Consider the following 18,525-nt stretch of genomic DNA (forward strand, 5'->3'; position numbering starts at 1 on the left):
CCATCAGAGAAGTGTGTGCAGAACCTGGTGGACTAAATAGACCGTCATATTAACTTATAGTGATCTATTTGGTGCAATATCAGCTGCTGCTATGTGAAAGTGCCAGAACTTTATACAGTAAGCAAAGGTTCTTGCAAATGTGGGTTCAAAAAACGGATGGTGAAAAAGACTTATTACTACTACTCAGGCTTCTCACTACTTAGCTGAATGCCTGCCTTCCTGTATTCACAAAGTGTCTCAGAGAAGGAATAATAATCGCAGTAGTTGTCGAGGGTGCAGCAAGTCAGCACCTCAGGAGTAAATGTCAGTTGGCTTTTCATAGTCGATCATTGAGTATCTCTACCGTTCCTGCTGTCTCTAGAGAGTTGAAAACAGTAGGTCTGGGACAGGTAGCATGTCCGGTGAACAGGTCAGGGTTCCATAACTGCAGGCAGAACAGTTGAAACTGGAGCAGCAGCTCGGCCAGGTGGACTGGGGACAGCAAGGAGTCATCATGCCAGGTAGTCCTGAGGCATGGTCCTAGGGCTCAGGTCCTCCGGAAGAGAGAAAGAGAGAATTAGAGAGAGCATACTTAAATTCACACAGGACACCGGATAAGACAGGAGAAGTACTCCAGATATAACAAATAGACCCTAGCCCCCCGACATAAACTACTGCAGCATAAATACTGGAGGCTGAGACAGGAGGGGTCAGGAGACACTGTGGCCCCATCCGATGATACCCCCGGACAGGGCCAAACAGGAAGGATATAACCCCAACCACTTTGCAAAAGCACAGCCCCCACACCACTAGAGGGATATCTTCAACCACCAATTTACCATCCTCAGACAAGGCCGAGTATAGCCCACAAAGATCTCCGCCACGGCACAACCCAAGGGGGGACGCCAACCCAGACAGGAAGATCACATCAGTGACTCAACCCACTCAAGTGATGCACCCCTCCTAGGGACGGCATGAAAGAGCACCAGTAAGCCAGTGGCTCAGCCCCTGTAATAGGGTTAGAGGCAGAGAATCCCTGTGGAGAGAGGGGAACCGGCCAGGCAGAGACAGCAAGGGCGGTTCGTTGCTCCAGAGCCTTTCCGTTCACCTTCACACTCCTGGGCCAGACTACACTCAATCATATGACCCACTGAAGACATGAGTCTCCAGTAAAGACTTAAAAGTTGAGCCCGAGTCTGCGTCTCTCACATTGGTAGGCAGACCATTCCATAAAAATGGAGCTCTATAGGAGAAAGCCCTGCCTCCAGCTGTTTGCTTAGAAATTCTAGGGACAATTAGGAGGCCTGCGTCTTTTGACCGTAGCGTACATGTAGGTATGTACGGCAAGACCAAATTGGAAAGATAATTAGGAGCAAGCCCATGTAATGCTTTGAAGGTTAGCAGTAAAACCTTGGTTCAGGGATAGTGGGAGCCAGAGGTAATGTGTCAATATGTTTTTAGCTACCTTAACAGGAAGCCAGTGTAGGGAGGCTAGCACAGGAGTAATATGATCCAATTTTGGGGTTCTAATTATTGAGATATAATAACTATAAATGTGATTATTCGCACTCATCATTGCAGGTTTAGGCTTGTTGCAACGAGCTGAAATGGAATTCCACATGTCCCTTCACTCCTGCAGATAAGTGGGTTTCAACTCGTTTCTTTGATAACTGTCGCCTTTATACCTTGGGTAAAAACTTGTCAAAACGAGCAGGGGAGGAGATGAATACTTCATAGCTGGCCCCTTGGCCCTGACCGTGTGTGCTCAAGCCTTTGAACTGCCGTGAGGAAGCCACTGGAGGTCTGTAAATCCTTCTGGTGATAATTTTGGTTCAATCTTTGCTTTCTTCGTTTCTTACTATGCTTTGCTCTGGGGGTCATTGCGGCTCAGAGAGTAATAGTAATAGGTTAACATCAGCTACCATTCCCGAGACCCCAGCAATAATCCCTTTTCATTTATCTGACTTTCATTAATCTGCATGTCGAGCCCTTATATATAGACTCACAATGAAGTGTTTTACCATTTTCTTTTCAGGACAACAAGTAGACTGGACATAAACAGTTGCATTCATGAGTTTCATTGACAAATGTCAATAAAAAAAAGGTCAGCCAAAGCAAAAACAAAAATGTATATGAATTAAATTGTTTGCTCATCGGGAAATGCATATCCAACTAGTCAGTAACAACTATGTGAAGTTTTGAGTTTGTGTAGCCTACCCCGCAGAAGTCTGTAGCTCAAACACACGGTGGGGTTAGAAGAGGTTAGAAGTCTAAAACGTGCCGGCATTATGGTGGGACTCAATGGTTAAGGAAATATGATCCTCCGCTTATTGCTACAAAGTTACAGAAATCTAAACCAACAACCACCCAAACCATAGATAAACCAAGTGTTGAAAGACTCGAAGATTACAATGTGGCTGTGAGTGATATAGCTACCTCCTGCTGAGGTAGTCCCCGATACACATTGCACCACAATACACATTGCGATGATGGATTAATTGTTATATTTTTATTTTGTTTTTTCTCCAATTTTTTACAAATGATTGACAAAAACATTTTAAAGACGTTTTATTCATGCAGTATGGAACCGTGGACTATATGGACTTAAAATAATGTTGGACTTATGGGAAGGCGAAATGGGTATGATTTTTTTTACTTTGGCAATATTGGACTATGTGGACTTAAAATCAGGTTTGGATCTAGGGGAAGGCAAAGATGGGATATAATAAGAACTACATGAAATATGTTAGGCAGCGTGTTTGTAATGGACATAAAGAACTGGTCTTGCGATATTTCTAGAAGGTATATTTACTTCATTTTTACTATGCAGTTTAATGTCAGAATTCCACAGCAACACTGAAATGTGTGATAAAGCAGTAGCACTGAAAGAGAAAAGGGCATGCGAACAATAAAGGCCCCCACTTCACTTGTTCAACTCGCCTGGAAGTGTGTTAAATTTTGTTAAACACCCTGGGAGGGTGGCAGGTAGCTTTCTCGTAATAAAATGTTCGAATTTGAGCTAGCTCAGGCTCCCAGCAGGCCTCGGTGAATGTGGTGTCTGCTTCCTGCTGAGTTTGAGGAATGGAGGTTTATGCGTCTGGCCTCGCGGCAGAGGCTTTATTGGACTTTGAATCCTAAGGGCCACAGAGAGAGGGAGAGACAGATAGATCTGTTGCTAGAGGTTGGTAAATGGGAGTGGTGGTTCAGGGATAGTGGTAGCCAGAGGTAATGTGTCAATATGTTTTTAGCTATCCCTATTCATAAACCATACATGAAAATGATATGAAAACTTTATGGAAATATGAACAGTGAATTTAGTGAAGTGCGAGCATGAGATGATTACACATGCATATTACATCCATTGTTTTTTCCAGTTGACTACCCACTGAGCACAGACGTCAATTCCATGTTGGTTCAATGTAATTTAATTTAAATGACGTGGAAACAATGTTCAATCAGTGTGTGCCCAATGGAAAGGCACATTCATAATTAATAAAAATGACAACTGAATTCATATAAATTAAATCTGAATCTTTTGGATGATCATTTTTTGATGTTGAGTTGTTGTGAGAAGTTTTGGAGAACGCTCTCGTGTCACTGTGGCAGACCTGCATGTCCACCAATGTTTACATGGTGAAATGTCCCTGTGGTCTGTCCTACATAGGGAAAACCTGCAGAAGCGCTAAAACACGGATCAGTGAGCACCACAGTAATATACGGACAGGTGAGCCAAAAACCACTGTTGATGTTCATTTTGCACAAGCTGGACATCCTAATAGCTGTCTGATATACATTGGAATAGAAATGGTCAAGATGTCACGCAGGAGAGGAAACTTTTCAAAGGGAATCTTTCTGGATCCACAGGCTCAACACACTGTCTCCTCTTGGCCTTAATGAGGAGTGTGCAGCGTTTTATGTTTTATATTTAATGAGTTCACCTATAACACCACCACCTGCAAAAAAGTACCTGGATGTGCGTATTTTCTTCAGCTTTTGTACTGAGGCAGCCCAAACATTGTTTGTGCTCTAATATTTTACAACTGCAAACACATTTCAAGACTAAACGTCACAGCTCAGTGGTAGAGTGCATGCCCATAGCTTGAGGCCACACACACTGTATAATGATAAATAACTTCATACATGACAGATAGCCTATTCTTTCCCTTTGTGTGTTAGTATTCTGTGGGGGTTTTGGAGTGGGGGTTTGGTGCATCTTATATCAGTGTAGTGTAGGTAACCTGTATGGCAGGAAACCAAGTCTCCACGGGAGGAAATACTGGCATCTAAAACCAAATATTGATTCTGTAATTTACATCAGGAAGTTTCTTGTCATCCTCCATTGCACTGGGAACCCCCATAAATATGTAAAGATGTCAACAAACAAACACATAATCACCCCATCATGCAGATTGATTAGGAAAAAAGCATTTTTGGGAGATCCCTTGGGGATCATCTTCGTGTCCGGGATATGGCTGAATACTGCTGTGTGTGTGAGAGCCTTATTTCCTACTCTTTTTCGAAATCTTCCATCTAATAATTTGTATGTTGGTGCTGAAAAGTAAGCTGTTTAGGCTACAATTGTGTGACACTTGGTTTGAAATAGTTGATCTCCACTGAAAGATGTTAGTGTAATTGGAAACTGTAGGGCAGATTGTAGATGGAAAAGATGAGTTGATTGGCATACAACGGATGAATAGTGATAACTGAATCGATGCATTACCCACCCACTCACTGTTCTTTGCCAATCATGATACGAGCTACAGTGTAACATCTCTCCAATTTACCATGTGTGGTGGTGATACAGTATATCTGCAAACCATGTTCAGAGGTTTAATGTAAAGTGTCAAGCACTTGAGATATCCCGACCACACCAGGGATGATTTGACTATTACCTTCATGGAGTGTTCTTCACTTAATGAAGGGTATCTAGCCTCTAGCCTCTGGTTCAGTGTTTACACTCACATACTACTAAGAATGAAGTAATGTATTGGGCATGCGTAGTATGCTGTATGGACATTGGCACATAGCCTATGTTGACTTGAATATGATTGTGACTGGCAATCTTGGATTCAGAGGTAAATCATGTTTGACAAAATCACTCTCTTTCTAATTCACACATTTTTGTTAGCTACAATCATGATAATGAAGTGAGTACATACATAATGTGTCAGAGGCAGTATCCGAAATTGTTCTTGCCTACTGCTTATAACAGTATGCACTTATTCTATTTAGAACATACTGTTTGGTACAAATGTATGCAGCAAGCAAATCAACATACTGGCTCGTCCATACTGAGAATGGGTCCTGTAATGCGCAATTGGGTTGTTCCCCGAATTCGTTCATTTTATCCCCTTATGTTACACATAGGTATGAAGTGGACTAAGTAAGTAAGTTCCAATATCTAATTATTAGCTGGGTCTGAAAATATTATTAGTTTAGTAGATGAAAAGCAGGAATGAGTATGATATCCTGGCATTTAAAGCATACTCAATATTCCAATTTTCACCTACTGTAAAACATTCTATTTTAGCATATACACGAAGCCTTCTATTTGAGATGCAAGTACAAGTATTCAGACACCGGCAGAGAGAATTGAGTTTAGCTGTTCAAACGACGTATAGCACTACCTTCCCAGTCTGACATTTTTAAGTGGCTTTTACAAAGAAATCCTGGCCTACTTGCAATCAAGATACTGAATCCCAAAAAAAATAATGTTTTATCCATTCAAAACTGATCACATGGGGTTGGGTTCATACTTTGTCTGGAGTCAGTGTCTTCCCTCTAACACAAAAATCACACACTTGTAGCATCTGTATATTTATAAAACGACACAACCATTGTGACTCCCATTAACCCAGTTTGTGATGTACTTGTTCATGAGTTATTTACTGACCGTGTTTAAGTGTCAACTTCTTGAGGAGAAAGTTGGCGCTCCCATCCATCAGTGGCCCGGGCCATTCCCTGCCTTCCTTCCTTTTACTGCTGCGAGAATAGACACTTCATTTATTTATTCATGTGTCGTTACTTATTTATTTATAATTTCTGATGCTGTGTACATGCCAGTTTTAAACAGCAAATTATGACAATATTTCAAGGACATCCTGATCCTTTTTAAGTCCTCAGATGATCTTAAGCACTCAAGTGGGGACCAGAATGGAACGTTGGAATGAAAGGGGACGTTATGTTCTGGTGGACTGGTCCGTTCAGAGGATCAAGGCTGGAAAACATAAACAAACACGAAATGTCTTTAAAATACTAGCCTGCTGCATTAGGAAAATAACAGTTAAAGAAAAGGGAAAGGGGGGATACCTACTCAGTTGTACAACTGAATGCATTCAACTGAAATGTGTCTTCTGCATTTAACCCAACCCCTCTAAATCAGAGAGGTGCGGGGGGCTGCCATAATCGATATCCACGCCTGGGGAACAGTGGGTTAACTGTCTTGCTCACAGGCAGAAAGATATATTTTTACCTTGTCAGCTCGGGGATTTAATCCAGCAACCTTTAACCAGGATAACATTAGCTAACTTGGTAGCTTCAAGGACAATTTACCAAGAGATGACAACGACATCGTGCAGCTCTGCTCCTCGTGTCACTCCTAGCCAGCTAGCTAGTTAAGTTAGCGTCACAGTACCTTTACACAAGAATAAACATAAACGTTGTTCAAATATATACACTGGGATGCCTCACAGATGCATACTAAGCAAGATTTGGTTGGGGGACCCCGCAAAACATTTTAGTCACCACCCTCCTGATGCTGGAGAGAATCATTTAAGTTTTATAGTTAATTTCCTGTATTTCTACACATTTAGCCATAGGGCAGACAGAAAACATTTACAGCTAATCTCCTACAATTCAACCCATTTTGCCATGGGGTGGAGAGACGTTAACATGTTAACATGATATCTGAGGGAGAATGACTAACAAAATCAATGTGGGCCCCCTGGAGGTTAGGGCCTTGTGAGCATGTGCCCTGTTTGCCCAGTCGGTATTTGGCCATAATTACAAGTTTAGATAGTTGTCTAGACTAATTACCAATCAAAAAATGGTTAGCTGACATGGCTAATTGAGTGACTATCAGTGACTGACATAACAAAAGAAAAACTGCTGATACACAACCAAATTTCGAAATTGCACCTGATGTTGTCTACTATTATTACTCTCAATACTAAATTGGGACGCCAACTAGTCGGGGGCCCCCTAGGGTCCGGGGGCCCTGTGCGGCCGCTTATGTCTCTTATACCTGGAATTGGCTCTATATATTTAGAGATTTAACCAAGCTATGTGTCATCCTCACATGTTATGAGAGCAATGACCAACTAAGAGTTAGTTAGCTGTGACCTTGTCGGCTCCATATTAGCCTTATCAAATAGTCATATCATTCACATAAAGAGTATGTTTACCTATTTTCTTGTTTTGTATTCCCCCGATTGTGCTGGATGGCTCACTCCAGGCTTTTAGTTGTCACTTCACTTCTCAGATTGTGGGCCACAGTTAGGGTGTATTGTATGGTTTTCAGCTTTTTACAGATTAATTCCAGGAATACACATAAATTGTGTTCAACAACACATATTTTCTAAGAGTGAATAAAATACCAATATCCTATACCCTATCAAGAATCCATGTTGTTGTTATACACAATAATCATGACATAAAGCATAAGATTACAATGAGACATTTACGACTTTTTGAAATACAATTACCTGAATATTTTTTGCTTAATTATGGCTACTACACTAGGCAAGTCAGTTAAGAACAAATTCTTATTTTCAGTGACGGCCTAGGAACAGTGGGTTAACTGCCTGTTCAGGGGCAGAATGACAGATTTGTACCTAGTCAGCTCGGGGATTTGAACTTGCAACCCACGCTCCAACCACTAGGCTACCCTGCCGCCCCAGTAGCTTGTAATGAAGTAATCACACATTATTGATATTCGTCTATTTTGTGGTCTCAGGGGTATTATGTGTGACCTTTCCTGACCAATTTTAGACAGAAAATTATGCAGCGCAATTCCGTGGCCAAGAGGTCCACACTAATTTTCTACTCAGGGTTAGCGAATGCTGATTACACTCTGTATTTATTTAGAGCTCGCCACCCTATGGGCCTGTGAATCAGTATTCAAATGAGGGGTGGAGGATTGTGAGTGTAGTTTGGGGTGCCCGCAAAATATTAAAATTGCAGAAGCGTGAAGGTGTAATCAGTCCTTAAATTGCAGTAGGGGGTGTAAATTGCACAGCGAATTCAGAAATCACTGGCGCATGGTAGTTCTGTGCAATCCACAAAATCAGCTTTATTTATTTTGTATCCCATTCACATTCTAATGAAATTGGAATAAGAATTGCTTTCACCATGCCAAATTGAAGTAATTAACGCTTTTGGGTTTATTTTGTACTGAGTTGTCTTGTGACAGGGGTTATGAAACAACACAAAATAAGCAATAAAAGGTTATTCCAAACCGTTTATCAATCATAGGCCATTTAAAAGTATTGAATCTAGCCACAGGTTAAAGGATTTTTGACAGGATGTAGAAATATTGTTATGCCTCCTAGAAAGAAAAAACTCATCTATGTTTTAAAAGAAAAATGATCCTTCTATGAGACGATATTAAGATTGATTTTGTTACTTTACCTCTTGAGTATAATCTCTTACAGTGTCACTTTAAATGGTAGACTACAACGCAATAGTGCAATTCTGAGAACGAAAGATAGATGGCTTCCATGAATATAAAAATTCAATTATACGGTCATAGGACCTGAACATTTTGGACGTTCCTGCATGTGGGCATTCCTGCATCTGCGTTCACCTTCGTTAACAGAACTGTGGGAAAAAAGTGCCCGACAGGCGGGTGGTGAAAGACACTGGGTGAAGGCTGGGACAACACCGTGTGTTAGCTAACTAGCTAGCTTGCTAGTTAGGGACTCATGTACTAGCTTGCTAGTTATTTTTCTAGCACATAGTGTCGCCTCCAGCCTGCCATGATAGTTAGCTAGACCATGTACTAACTTGCTAGCTTGCCGTCGTTAACAGAACTGCGGGAAAACAGTGCCTCCTGCTTGTAATCCAAGAAAGAACATGCGTAGGCAGCCAATACATTGCAATGCATTTTTGTGAACTATTAACAGAAAATATTTACAAAAGAATACATGTACAAGAATGCTCATTATGGTATAATTCCAATTCATTCTCATGTTAATAATCGTTGATAACTGACAGTTAGGTTTGAAATGCAGGTTATCTTTACAATAGAACAGGCTATGCATGCCTTAAAGAGGCCATCTGCGATTGGTACATCCATTTTCTTTACTTTTAAATTAATGATACAGAGTGCATTCGGAAAATATTCAGACCCATTGACTTTTTCCACATTTTGTTACATTACAGCCTTCTTGTAAAATTGATTAAATACATGTTTTCCCTCATCAATCTACACACAAAGTGAAAACAGTTATTTTTTATGTTTGAAAACGTTAAAAAGAATCAGATAACAGAAATACCTTATTTACATAAGTATTCAGACCCTTTGCTATGAGAGAGTTACCAGCAGCACTAATAAATGCTTCACAGAGTAACAGACACATCTCAACAACAACTGTTCAGAGGAGACTGAGTGAAATTGCATGGTCAAATTACTGCAAAGAAACCACTGATAAATGACACCCATGGGAAGAGGATACTTTCTTGGCCCAAGAAACACTAGAAATGGACATTAGACCTGTGGAAATGTGTCCTTTGGTCTATGAGTCCAAAGTTAACATTTTTTATTCCAACCACCATGTCTTTGTGAGACGCAGAGTAGGTGAATGGATGATTTCCGCATGTGTGGTTCCCACTGTGAAGCATGGAGGAGAAGGTGTGATTGTGTGGGGGTGCTTTGCTGGTGACACTGTTGGTGATTTGTTTAGGATTCAAGGCACACTTAACCAGTATGGCTACCTCAGCATTCTGCAGTGATACACAATCCCATCTGGTTTGTGCTTAGTGGTACTCTCATTTGTTTTTCAACAAGATAATGGCTTAAAACACACATCCAGGCTGTGTAAGGGCTATTTGACCAAGAAAGAGAGTGACGGTGCTGCATCAGATGACCTGGCCTCCACAATCACCCAACCTCAACCCAATTAAGATGGTTTGGGATGAGTTGGACTGCAGAGTGAAGAAAAATCAGCCAACAAGTGTTCAGCATATATGGGAACTCCTTTAAGATTGTTGGGAAAGCATTCCGCACGAAGCTGGTTGAGAGAATGCCAAGAGTGTGCAAAGCTGTCATCAAGGCAAAGGGAGGATACTTTGAAGAATCTCAAATATAAAATATATTTGGATCTGTTTAACACTTTGGTTACTACATGATTCCATGTGTGTTATTTCATAGTTTTGATGTCTTCACTATTATTCTACAATGTAGAAAATCATGAAAATAAAGAAAAACCCTTGAATTAGTAGGTGTGTCCAAACTTTTGACTGGTACTATATGTGTATTTCACTATGTTGAGGTAAAAATCATGTAATGCAATATATGTTCATTTCATCTTTAGCAATCAACTGCATTACAGTTAAAAACAACCTTGACTACCACCACCAATTTCGGTATGCTAGCTATGCTACCAGCTTATACAAACTTTTGTTAGCATTTAGCAGTCACTTCTAAACCTGAAAAAAACTATGCAGCAAAAACAGCCAAATATATCCAAATCAGAATTTAGTAACCACATTTGTGGGCCTGTTACAGTACATCAATTATTACGCCCACGCCACAGGCTAATATTTTGACATATATTTCAAATACATGTACTAATATTTGAAATAATATATATGTTTTAATTTAACTAGGCAAATTCTTATTTACAATGACGGAACAGTGCTATTTAACTGCCTTGATCGAGTGTAGAAGGACAGATTTGTCAGCTCGGGGATTCGATCCGGCAAACTTTTGGTTACTGGCCCAACACTCTAACCACTAGGCTACCTGCAGCCCCATATCTAAATACATATATTACTATTACTCATATGTGTCACAAATATTCAACTTTGGCTTTTTTATGAATGTTTTAATATTTCTTACATACACAGTATGTGGTAGTATTCATTTTACATATATGTGTTATTCATATTTTTAGATGCATTTGTTTGAAATACATTTAAGATAATACAAATATTTTTGTATATGAGTAATACATCTTTTTTATTTTTTTATTTCACCTTTATTTAACCAGGTAGGCTAGTTGAGAACAAGTTCTCATTTGCAACTGCGACCTGGCCAAGATAAAGCATAGCAGTGTGAACAGACAACACAGAGTTACACATGGAGTAAACAATTAACAAGTCAATAATACAGTAGAAAAAAGGAGAGTCTATATACATTGTGTGCAAAAGGCATGAGGAGGTAGGCGAATAGTTACAATTTTGCAGATTAACACTGGAGTGATAAATGATCAGATGGTCATGTACAGGTAGAGATATTGGTGTGCAAAAGAGCATAAAATAAAATAAATAAAAACAGTATGGGGATGAGGTAGGTAAAAATGGGTGGGCTATTTACCGATAGACTATGAACAGCGGCAGCGATCGGTTAGCTGCTCAGATAGCAGATGTTTGAAGTTGGTGAGGGAGATAAAAGTCTCCAACTTCAGCGATTTTTTGCAATTCGTTCCAGTCACAGGCAGCAGAGAACTGGAACGAAAGGTGGCCAAATGAGGTGTTGGCTTTAGGGATGATCAGTGAGATACACCTGCTGGAGCGCGTGTTACGGGTGGGTGTTGCCATCGTGACCAGTGAACTGAGATAAGGCGGAGCTTTACCTAGCATGGACTTGTAGATGACCTGGAGCCAGTGGGTCTGGCGACGAATATGTAGCGAGGGCCAGCCGACTAGAGCATACAGGTCGCAGTGGTGGGTGGTATAAGGTGCTTTAGTGACAAAACGGATGGCACTGTGATAAACTGCATCCAGTTTGCTGAGTAGAGTGTTGGAAGCAATTTTGTAGATGACATCGCCGAAGTCGAGGATCGGTAGGATAGTCAGTTTTACTAGGGTAAGTTTGGCAGCGTGAGTGAAGGAGGCTTTGTTGCGGAATAGAAAGCCGACTCTTGATTTGATTTTCGATTGGAGATGTTTGATATGAGTCTGGAAGGAGAGTTTACAGTCTAGCCAGACACCTAGGTACTTATAGATGTCCACATATTCAAGGTCGGAACCATCCAGGGTGGTGATGCTGGCCAGGCGTGCCTGGTCAGGCGTGTCTTGTTTGAAAAGGGTATTTTGTTCTTAAATGATATTGTAATGGTAGAGTTATGTCCTTCATGGAGTTATCAGAGGTCTGCTCAATCCAAGAGTACAACCAATTGATTACAGCATTACCCCAAAAATGGAGGAGGTGGGTGGCAGCGGGAGGAGGTAGGGAAATGGTCTGTCTGCCCAATATAAAGGGTCAAAACTGGCGGAGGAATAAAAATAGCATGAATAGGAAAGTATACTAGTTTCATTTGAGAACCAGGATGTTGACAACTGTGCCATACAGATTGCAAAATAGCTGGGAATAGATATTTTATGTACCGATTCCATGGTACAGGGTGTATGAATTGATATATAAGACAACGCAAGATTCAAGACTTTGTGCTTTTCAGCTAAAATTATTATATAGAATTCTTGCAACAACAAAATGTTGAATATTTGGGGCATAAAAACATCTAAGCTCTGAAGATATTCTTGTGAGGATACTGAATCAATAGACCATTTATTTTGGTATTGCCCTCAGGTAGCCTGCTTCTGGTCTCAGGTTCAGGAATGGCTGAAAATGCATAGAATTGATCTAAAATTGACCCTAGAAATAGTAGTGTTAGGAGATCTGGAGCGACCTGGTCAGTCAATTACTAATATACTAATACTCTTAGTAAAAGTATTTATCTTCAACATGCAATCTGTAGATTCTATTAGATTAGATAGATTGAAATTCTATGTCAAGCATCATAGCATAGTTGAAAGATATGTGTTGCGTAGAAACACGAAGTGGGTGGCCAGCAGAGGTAGATGGGCTAATAAAAGTACATTTGAAGGACACTAAGTGGCAGTGTTTTTACAACTAATGCCGGTTTGCCTGAGGCTGATGCCGTGCAGGTGTTCGTACACATGCATATACACACACGCTCAATCAAATAAACACATACAAGAACACAAACATACATGTAATAGTGCCAGACATACACACAAACAAATACAGTTGGCCTTGCTGTAATGATTTCAGTTGTCCTTTGTGTCCTTTGTTTTAAATGTATTAATTTTTTGTATTTTTTTTGCATTGTTGTTTGCTGTTTTCTTCTGTCTTTTCCTTTAGTTCATTCTCTTGGTTGTTGGTGCATTGGGGGGTTCTTGGTGGTGGGGAATGGATTTTTTTTATTTTAAATTCCCCGTGGGGGGGACTGTGGGAGGGGTCTCGAATGGTTGAGGGACAGCTATTGGGGAACTGTGAAGGGGATCTTGGAGGGTTCGGGTTTCACAAGATTGTGATCATGAAAAAGGAAACTATGACATATTTTATATCACTATCATGCACCCACACACATAAGGATGGCTCTGTTGCGGAAAGACTGATACATGTTTGATAGTGTCTTGATGCTGTATTATTTGTCCTTCATGTTCTAATATTTTAATGTTACCCCTTCCTTGTGTTTTTTGTAATAAATTTAAAATTTAAAAATTAAAACTTATCTTGTGCCTTTGTAACATTATCACTCCTCATTATTCATGATTAATTCATGATTTTTATGAATATACAGGTAAACTATCTTAATTTGACCAGTTAATTTGACCAGATTTTAATAATGGCCATTTTTGTAGGGGGTGATTGTCACGCCCTGACAGAGATCCTTTTTATGTCTCTGTTTTGGCTTGGTCAGGGCGTGAGTTGGGGTGGGCATTCTATGTTTTGTGTTCTATGTTTTCTATTTCTTTGTGTTTGGCTGGTATGGTTCTCAATCAGGGACAGCTATCTATCGTTGTCTCTGATTGTGAACAATACTTAGGTACCCTTTTCCCACCTGTGTGTGTGGGAGGTTGTCTCTGTTTAGAGCACTTTGCTTGTGAGCTTCACGGTTTGTTTTTGTAGTGTTTATTGTTTTGTTTGGTGTCATTTTGCTTAAAATCAAGAAAATGTACGCCCACCACGCTGCACCTTGGTCCTCATCCTTCAACAGGCGTGATATTGATCAATTTTCCGTTAGGGCAAATCAAGTCTGACATTTTATAGTGAAAATTAGAAACCTTGAATACACTACAATTTGCATTTGTTAAATTCTCTGCAACAACAACGTGATCAAATTAAGATAGCACATCTGTAAGAGTGTTGAGAAACATCTATTTTCAAAGAATGACTCCAAATTGACACCCAACATCATTCACCATTCAGTTACTATTGGGCAATACATGACCCAAAACAGAACCAAAATAAACGGCAAATGCACCCAATGAGTTTGTAGAGGTGTATGCAAGGGAAATGAGAATATATACTAACATTTTGACTACTTTAATAAACTATAAGTGAATATGTCTAAATATTTTATGTTCTTCAAAGGGGGTACTAGAGACAAAGTGCTTTTATGACTAAATATTAAAAACCCTCAAAAGGTGACATTCTGTATTGTCGCGGAATATTAATAATTTGATCTCAAATCCAAAATGTTTGAGCAAAAGAGCCACAATTAAATGTTTGTTACAGTGGCAAAATACATAGGACTGTATACCACTTTTCACACTTTCATATCAACTACTCTAGGATGTCAAAACCCAACATTCTAATTCAGGTCATCATCTCAACCTGTGAGATTCCCCAAACTTGTCCCCATCTCTGGCCTCCTGAGGCCCGGGGTGACAAGACTGTGTAGACAGGTGGTTCTGCAGGTGCTGCCATTGATGGGAGTTGACAGATGGCCTCAGACTCTGCTTTAAGGTGACAGCATCTTGGCTAGTCACAAAGGCCAGGTGCTGCAGGGCAGAAGGTGGGGGCAAACCTGTGGCTAGATATTTGCAGAGGCAGTCGCACACACACACAGTTTACATACAGCGCGCGTGCACATGCCACACATACATACATAGGTACAAACTAACACATACATACAGGAGCATGCATGAAAACATTCACACACACACATGCACACACCATCTTGCTGTAACACACCGATGTCCAGGTATCTGACAAATGTGCTAGCTGCGAAAGTCCCAAAGCTGGAATGTATAGGGCCATCTGCACCTGGTTATATATATAATATTGGGAGGCAATGCAGTGGTAAATAATGATAAAAATATATCCACAACCGCCTTACATGTCAACATGCTAAATTTCTCAAAGCCAGAAATCATCTGGTCCTATCATTCTACTGGCCTCACACTATTTAGCATATGTTAGGTTATGGCATATTATTATTCGTATTAAGAATAGTTTTATGCATTCGTTCTCAAATTAAAATCTTGTCCCTCAACCTTCTATTGTACCTTGCTGTATTGCAACTTCGATTCATAAAACTATGGTTAACAATAGGTAATAAAACAATATCTCACCTTCTCTTGTGTGTTGCTGTGTGTTGGTGAGCTAGAGGTGGAGCATAATTTATGATGAGTCAACTTGTGACAGCTTGAATTTTAGCTCTGTGCACAGTGTCTTTCCCTGAATTGCAATGAACTTTCAATATGTGACTTACCAACGAGCCCCCATTTCGTGTTGCACAGTGGAGTATTGAAGGACAGCCTAGTTTCTCTGTCTCTTTCTCCCTCAGGTATCACTTACATAAGAGTCACTCCATATTTCATGTTAGACCATGCATGACAGACTAGATGACAGGTCGGGGAACTGTATAATCAGAGCTTTTGGTTGATGTGCACTGCCAAGAACCTTGGCAGGGACATGTCACAAGGCTACAATTTAACTTCAAGTAGTAGACACTAACTTATGGCAAGACAGCCACTTTGTCATTTGCATCTGATGACATAGTCTACCATTGCTGTCAGTTCAACTGAGATTGCAAATAACATGAGCCTTACCAGAGAGGATGAAAAACCGAGAGGTTTTTCGAGGAAACTTCCTGTAAATTTAACATGGAACCACTTAAATGTAGGGTCCCCTAAATAGGGGACCTTCTATCCATTTTTCATTCAATGTCATCTAAAATGAGAACGGTATCCCCTATCCATGAATACAGGGTGTCTCCTGAAAGCTGGGGATCTTCCCAGTCGTACCATACAATCTTTGGTGCAACTTAGTACCATATGTGGGCATACGGTCAAAAAAGGGCAGGTCACACATTGATATGTGGTGAAAGTCTCCACAGATGCGAACAATATTTTATTTGTCGACCTGCGACCTAAAATTATTGATTCACATCCCAGACAGTCAAGAAGTTAATTTAATACTTTGTTTTCACAAAACAAGAAACATCTTACAAGGTAAGCTTCGATTTGGTCTGTGTTTGAGCTAGAGCTACATGGGCAATGGCATATGAATCGTTAGGTTCTGATGAACAAAAGTAGTCTATTATCAATGTTCTCCAATATTGTATGGCTGAATTAGAACATCAAATGTCCAGCCTGTGACTACATATTTGTGCACAAAAAGTGTGGTGTTTTTATCTTTCGACCTGGGGTATAGCATTAGACTGGGGAGTGGGTAAAATGAAAGATGTACAGTCATGTAGCCAATAAGATGTGCTTTACAATCAGTATTACTTGGGTGGGACTGCGTAGGACTTCAGTAGTTCTTTTAGGTAATGCGGCCCACTGCTACCGGCATTGCGAAACGATGTACTCAGAACGCACAGAGCTCATCACAGTATTTTGAACGGATTCATCGCTTTGGCATAAAAATTTATCAGGGATGTTAAAAAGAAAGAAAAAAAACAAGCAAACTACCCAACAGGGGGGTAAAAGCCAGGTATACCAGGAAAGAGGCTTTGGAGGAAATTCTTAGTGAGTCAGATACAGAGGGCGAGGTGCAGGGCGATCCAGATGAAGACGGTGGAATTATTTTAACATGGAAGGATCTAACACGTCCTCCACCGGAACCCAGCATCTCTCCTCCGCGAGGTACTGAAGGCCCCTCGCCGACGTCTCAAATCCAAAATGGATCGAACAGAGTACGCCGGGACCCCCTCGATGTCTAGAGGAGGCAGAGGAACATCACGCACTTCAGCCTCCTGGAGCGGGCCAGCCACCACCGGCCTGAGGAGAGACACATGGAACGAGGGGTTAATACGGTAATTAGCTGGCAGTTGTAACCTATAACATACCTCGTTCACTCTCCTCAGGACTTTAAATGGCCCCACAAACCGCCGACCCAGCTTCCGGCAGAGCAGGCGGAGGGGCAGGTTTCAAGGTTGAGAGCCAGACCCTGTCCCCTGGTGCGGTCTGACTCTGATGCCAAGGGTGGTCTGCCGGACATTGGGATGACAAACCAACTCGGGATGAGGAGGGCTTTTAGCGGGTGGAATAGTAGGGACCAATTGGAGGTTTACTTAGTAGAAAGGCAAAGATCATGGTACAGCTTTATAGACACTTCATCATCATGTTACTTTTAAATGGTACATTTACAAACATATATTTTGATAAATAGAATTGAAAGTTGTGTCTCATTATGGTAAGTGGTGAAATAAGTATAGCCAGTTACAATTGTAATGGCCTAGCAGATAATAAGAAAATACAATCAGTATTTACCTGGCTAAAAGAGAAGGAATATAATATTTATTGTTTACAGGAAACCCATTCAACAGTTGTAGATGAAGTTTTGCGGAAAAAGAACTGGCGGGGGGCGAAATATACTTCTCACATGGACAAAGAAATTCAAAAGTGGTGATGGTTTTAATTAACAATAATGCTGATCCAAATGTGCAAATTGTCCAAACAGATCCTCAAGGTAGATGGATTATTTTAAATATGTTATTAGACAATAAACAGATATGGCTTATTAACCTATACGGTCCGAATAATGATGATCCAAGCTTCTTTGAAAATATAACAAACTATCAACTCTACAAGCAACACTAGACTCTATTATTATGGTGGGAGATTTTAATACGGTCTTAAATACCTCTATGGACCAGAAAGGAAATCACACTACAAACTATCACCCTCAGGCATTTAAGGAAATCATGAATGTCATGGATATATTGGAATTAGTGGATATATGGAGACTTAAATAACCTGACCTAGTGTGATATACATGGAGGAGGCTTAATCAAGCTAGTCGCCTTGACTACTTTCTTATACCATTCTCTCTGGCACCAAAAGTTTAAAAAGTGTTGATAGGGGACAGAATGCAGTCGGATCATCACATAATTGGCATATATATTACTCTTACAGAATTTCCACGTGGGCAAGGATATTGGAAATTTAATCAAAGCCTACTAGATTATAAATTGTTTAGAACTAGGACAGAATAATTTACAACTTACTTTTCAGACATAACATTGGTACAGCAGATGCCCTTACTGTATGGGACACTTTTAAATGTGCCTTTAGAGGCAATGCAATACAGTACTCATCTATAAAACAAAAGCAATTTAAATCAAG

The sequence above is a fragment of the Oncorhynchus tshawytscha genome, linkage group LG26 (assembly GCF_018296145.1).
Source record: "Oncorhynchus tshawytscha isolate Ot180627B linkage group LG26, Otsh_v2.0, whole genome shotgun sequence".
NCBI lineage: Eukaryota > Metazoa > Chordata > Actinopteri > Salmoniformes > Salmonidae > Oncorhynchus > Oncorhynchus tshawytscha.